Here is a 6,213-nt window from a genome sequence, read left to right as displayed (position 1 = left end):
GTTAGTCTAGGTGTCCATGACAAATTTGGATCAATTCCAAGTTTGTTTGCTTTGTGTGTTAGTTTATTTTTAAATTCAGAGGCGAAAATAAGGCAAAAATCGAGTCAAAATTGATATTTTGTGATATTTTTGCCACTTTAGGGTTTTTATCATGTAAATAAGCATTTCATGTCATATTAGGGTTAATTTTAATGTCATTTGCATTTTAATTTCCCATTTTTGCAAAATTTATTTCAGAAAACCCTGGTTTCAAGGCCATAGTCTTGTTATCAGAGGCATTTTGGTCACTTTGACCCCAATTTCGAAATTCCAAACTTCAATTTTTCAAATTTTTATGCATATCATCATATTGCATCATCTTATGTTTAATTTTAATTCATTTGATTTTCAAATTTCCAAATTTCCAAATTTTATAAAATTTCTTTCAGAAAACCCTGATTTCAAAGTCATCAGAGGTATTTTGGTCATTTTGACCCTAATTTCGAATTTGCAAGTTTATTTTCAAATTTTATTACTTATTTCTCATGTTTATATAAATAAGAGTATAAATTTGGGTTTATATCTGAATAATATTCGATAATTTCTAATATTTTCGGATAAATTCAGAAAAACCTACATTTTTATGCTAACATGTTTTCTAGTTTTGCAGGAATATCCAGTAAGAAGACTTTTAATTTTTTTTATTTTAATTCAATGTAATATCAACAAACAACAACAACAACAACAACTACGCCTTCATCCCAAAACAATTGGGGTCAGCGATATGAACCAAAAAAGAAATTCATTTTGGGTCTTCCACATGAATCCTTTTCCTCCAATCATTTCTATCCAACGCCATGTCCTTGGTGAGGTTCAAAGCATTCATATCCTTTCCTATCATCTCCATCCAAGTCTTCCTAGGCCTACCCCGACCTCTTTTAACTAATATATTTTCCCATTTCTCTAACCTTCTAACTGGAGCATCATTAGGCCTTCGCCGAATATGTCCAAACCACCGTAAACGATTCTCTCGCATCTTATTTTCAATGGGTGCAACACCTACCTTCTTACGTATCTCTTCGTTCCGAATCTTATCTTTTATTGTATTTCCACACATCCATCTAAGCATCCGCATCTCAGCTACACTCATTTTTTGAATATGATGTCTCTTGGCAGCCCAACATTCTGTACCATATAGTAAAGCGGGTCTAATAGTCGTCCTATAAAACTTTCCCTTCAACCGCAATGGCATTCTACGATCGCACAGCACTCCAGTAGCACTTTTCCATTTCATCCACCCAACCTTTATCCTATGATTTACATCTCCATCAATTTCTCCATACTTTTGAATGATGGATCCCAAATATTTGAAATAATCATTCACCGGTATATCTTGCTCACCAAGCTTCACTACACTCCCATCACTACTTCGTTGCTTACTAAACCGACATTCCATATATTCAGTCTTACTCTTACTCAACTTAAAACCTCTAGCTTCCAATGTCTGTCTCCATAATTCTAACTTAGCATTAACCCCAGCTCTAGACTCATCAATCAAAACAATATCATCAGCAAACAACATACACCACGGTACATTTTCTTGAATTGATCTCGTAAGCTCATCCATCACTATCGCAAATAGGAAAGGGCTTAAAGCAGATCCTTGATGTAACCCAACCGTTATCGGAAAATTGGTTGTCACCCCTCCACAAGTGCGGACATTGGTTACTACTCCTTCATACATATCTTTAATTATACTAATGTACTTGAGAGAAACACCTTTCTTCATCATTGTCCACCAGAGAACGTCCCTAGGTACTCTATCGTATGCCTTCTCTAAATCAATAAAAACCATATGCAAATCTTTGTTCCTCTCTCTATATCTTTCAATAAGTTGTCTAAGAAGATGTATAGCTTCCATAGTTGATCTTCCAGGCATAAAACCAAATTGATTCTCCGATATCATGACAACCTTCCTCAACCTAGACTCAATCACCCTCTCCCAAAGTTTCATAGTATGACTCATGAGTTTTATACCACGATAGTTTGTGCAATCTTGTATATCACCCTTATTCTTATATAAAGGCACCAAAGTACTCTTCCTCCACTCATTAGGCATCTTATTTGTTCGCCAAATCAAGTTAAAAAGATTTGTCAACCATTCTAAACCTTTCTCTCCCAAGCATTTCCAAGCCTCGATAGGTATACCATCTGGGCCAACTGCCCTTCTTGATTTCATTTTCTTCAAAGCCTCTGCAATTTCTTTCTTTTGAATCTTGCGCATGAAGTCACGATTTATCTCATGAAAAGGAATGGAGAAGTCTCCAAGATCTTGAGCATGACTATAATTAAATAGCTTATCAAAATAATCTTTCCATCTCTCCTTAATCTCCTCATCTTTGACTAAAACCCTTTGCGTTTCATCTTTGATACATCTAACCATACCCAAATCCTTCGATTTCCTATCTCTCATCTTTGCAAGCCTATAAATATCCTTCTCGCCTTCTTTGGTATCCAACTTGTCATAAACCTCCTTATATACCTTAGCCCTCGCGTTTCGAACAACTTTTTTAGCTTCCTTCTTTGCTATCATATACTTCTCCAAATTCTCACTATCACGACTCTTACTTAGATTTCTATAACACTCTCTTTTAACCTTAATAGCTAATTTGACATCCTCGTTCCACCATGATGTATCCTTACCTAGTGGTGCACCGCCTTTAGACTCACCCAATACCTCCTTAGCTACTTTTCTCATACCACCCGCTATCTTATTCCACATTGATTCTGAATCCTCCTCGAGACACCAATCAACTTCCTTAACTACCTGCTCTACAAACATTCCTTGTTTAGCTCCTTTCAGTGCCCACCACTTAATTCTAGGATCTATCCTATGTCTATCCCTTTTGCGGCATTGTCTAATTCTAAGATCTAAAATTAAGACTCTATGTTGTGTAGCTACACTTTCTCCTGGTATAACCTTACAATCGATGCAACAACCCCTATCTCTCTTTCTAAGTAGGAAAAAATCTATCTGACTCGTATTAACCCCACTTTTAAATGTTACTAGGTGAGACTCCCTCTTCCTAAACCAAGTGTTTGCTAAGATCATATCATAGGACAAACAAAAATCTAAAATCCTTTCTCCACTTTCATTTCTTTCTCCTATACCATAGCCTCCATGGATATTCTCAAATCCATCCCTACTAATGCCTACATGTCCATTAAGGTCACCGCCGATGAAAAGCTTTTCTCCATAAGATGTCTCTTGTACTACTCCATCTAAATCTTCCCAAAATTGATGCTTAATGAAATCATCTAAACCTACTTGAGGTGCATAAACACTAATAATATTAATAATATCCGTACCTAATACTAATTTAATAAGTAAAATTCTATCACCCTTCCTACGGACCTCAACTACATTATCTATAAACTGACGACTCATAACAATCCCTACTCCATTCCTATTCCTATTTATTCCTGTATACCAAATCTTATATCCCCAAGGTTCTATCACTTTAGCTTTCTCACCTACCCATTTGGTCTCTTGAAGACATAAAATATCAATCTTTCTCCTACACATAACATCTACTAACTCTACCAACTTACCAGTTAAAGACCCTATGTTCCAAGTGGCTAACCTAATTTTATGGTCTTGGACTAACTTCTTTACCCCCACCCGTCCAACAAAGTGAGGGAACCCTTGCCTATTTGACACCACACCCGGGCGCCGGTGTGACGCGTCGCTTCTGGGCGACGACCTAGCAACCCTTGCACATTTATCACTGCCTCCGGGCCTAGAGAGTACAGCGCGTCGCTCAGTAGGGAACGCCCCAACGAAATTCTCATATTGGTTCATTTTCATAGGATATGACAAAGTTTTTATGCTGGCTGTCACAGGCCTACCGCAACCCTCCTCCTTTATCCGGGCTTGGGACCGGCAGTGTATAACTACACAGGCGGAGTTATTAGAATAAGAGTTACTTTTCAGCTTAGAATAGGACTGCATTGCATATAGTTTAAATTTATATAATTTCCAATATCTGATGTATGATGCATATGCACATTTTTTCAAAATCACTATGATTGACACATGCACGAGCTCTTAGGGAATTCACGAATTTGGTGGGATTCGTATTTATGGTCATAGTCAGAATACGAAAAAAACCAAGATTTGTGATCTTCGTATTAGCTACATTCAGCCTACACTTTTGGGCTAATTTCAAAAAATGCACTGCATTTCTCAAAAACTCAAAAGGATTTCCCAATTCCTCAAGGAAATATCTTTCAAATTCATGTTTATTCATTCATTTCATTCAAATTGCATCGTTTTCAAAATCATTTTCTAATTCTATTTCAAAGAAATTGATTTTCTCAAAAATTTCCAAGTCTTTCTGAGGATTTGATTTTCTCAAGAACTCTAAATTTTCAAATGAGATTTCAAAGTATTTCCTAAGTTCAAAATCATGATTTTCCAAGGTTTCCACATTCTCAATTTCATTTTCAAATCCCAATTTTCTCATAAAGTCCCATCAATGTGAGACGAAACCTCTCAATAAGAGGCACTAGGGGCTTGTCATGTATGGAGAGAATCCATAAATTGAAGCTCTCCTTTATATTATAGGTTAAACACACATACCTTTTTGCTAGAAAGTGATTGTTAGTCCAATGTTTCTTGACCACTTCTTTAGTCAAATACAGGTATGTGACTTCATCTTGCTCTCAAATATTTTCTACAAAATAATTATATTATTGTCTCGTGGCAGCTTGGCATGTGCTACACTTGAGTTCACTTAGTGGTGAACCAAATTTCTTAGAAAAGTTATTTGTCACGTGCTTCATATAAAATCCAATATGACATCTAGGCCATGTGTGGGGAGACAATATACTGAAGCCCTAAGTGTCTATCTAAGACAAGTGTTAAATCCACTTTATCTTTATATTTATCAACATCAAAGCGTGAGAATTTTCTCATCAAATGCTTAAAAAACTATGCCAATAACTCCTTTGACTACTTATCTACAATTGTAAATGTTACAAAAAACATCTCACCCCTAGGATTAATACCATGAGCAAACTACAATATACCCATATATTTTTCTTTTAGTAATGTGTTATCTACCATAAGAAGTCCATCAAGAATTAAATTGTCCTGGCCTCTAACATGGAGGTTGTCTCACTAATTCTAGAGTATTTTGGATTGTGGACTATCTTTGAAGTTGATGTAAAACCCAAGATTTTTCTTTGACAATTAAATTGAATATATGATAAATTTTTTGTGTCTATGACTTGAGTGAAAAATCTTGATTTTTTAGAAATTATACATTTTATTGAAATTCTTGACTTTCTTGATTTTTTTGGTTTCGACTAATTATGAAATTCAGTCTCGAGTTATAAATAACAGTACAAGAATAATTATAAAATTTAAAATATATGGACTAAACAAGAAAGTAAATGATTTTAGACTATGGATATTGGATTTGGATCTAAATCCTATCATTTGAATTCAATATGGATTTGAAATAATATTCAGATTTAATCTAATTTAAAATATTAATTGGATCCAATATCAATGGATTGGACCCTCATATGGGACGGCTTATGTGGACCCTCATTTGGATCCAAGAGTTCATGCAGTTTAAATATCATTTTATTTTAATTAAAAAAATTAATTAAGACTTTAATTGGGAAATTAGATTTTTTCTAAAATTTATTTAAATTATTAATCACTAAAACAAAGAGGGTGAGACGTCCCACACCTCTTGAATTAATTAGATAAGTTAGATATTCGTTAGTGGTTAGCATGTGAAAAAGTCAAACAAGTAGAGTTCTAACTAACTAGAGTTTTAAAGAAGTTGATAAACTAATAAAGAAAAGAAGTTCTAGACAATTAGAGTTTGAACTAGGCTAGGACTCGTCTCCTTCCACACATTTTTAGAGGGGATAGTTCTAACCAAGTTAGAACTTTGGGCCAAGTGAGAGAGACTGTATAAACCCCCTCCCACATGCCCCTCTTATTCACATGTGTTAGAAAAAAAGTAATATTTTCTCTCTCTCTTCTTTCTTTTTCATCTTTTTCTTCTTCTTGCTCCTCTCCTATTCGCGCCTAGAAGGTCTGGAGTGTGTGGCTTGAGCAGCCATTAAATTTGCATATTTCTAGGTGTTGGTGTTGGTGAAAATATCGGATCGCCTAATTTTCTTCTGGTTTAACGATCTATCGATTCATTTAGT

Source organism: Nuphar pumila, chromosome 11 (assembly GCF_984573655.1).
Source record: "Nuphar pumila chromosome 11, dmNupPumi1.hap1.1, whole genome shotgun sequence".
NCBI classification, from domain to species: Eukaryota; Viridiplantae; Streptophyta; class Magnoliopsida; order Nymphaeales; family Nymphaeaceae; genus Nuphar; species Nuphar pumila.
The sequence above is the reverse complement of the archived record's forward strand: the minus strand, read 5'-3'. Positions refer to the sequence as shown.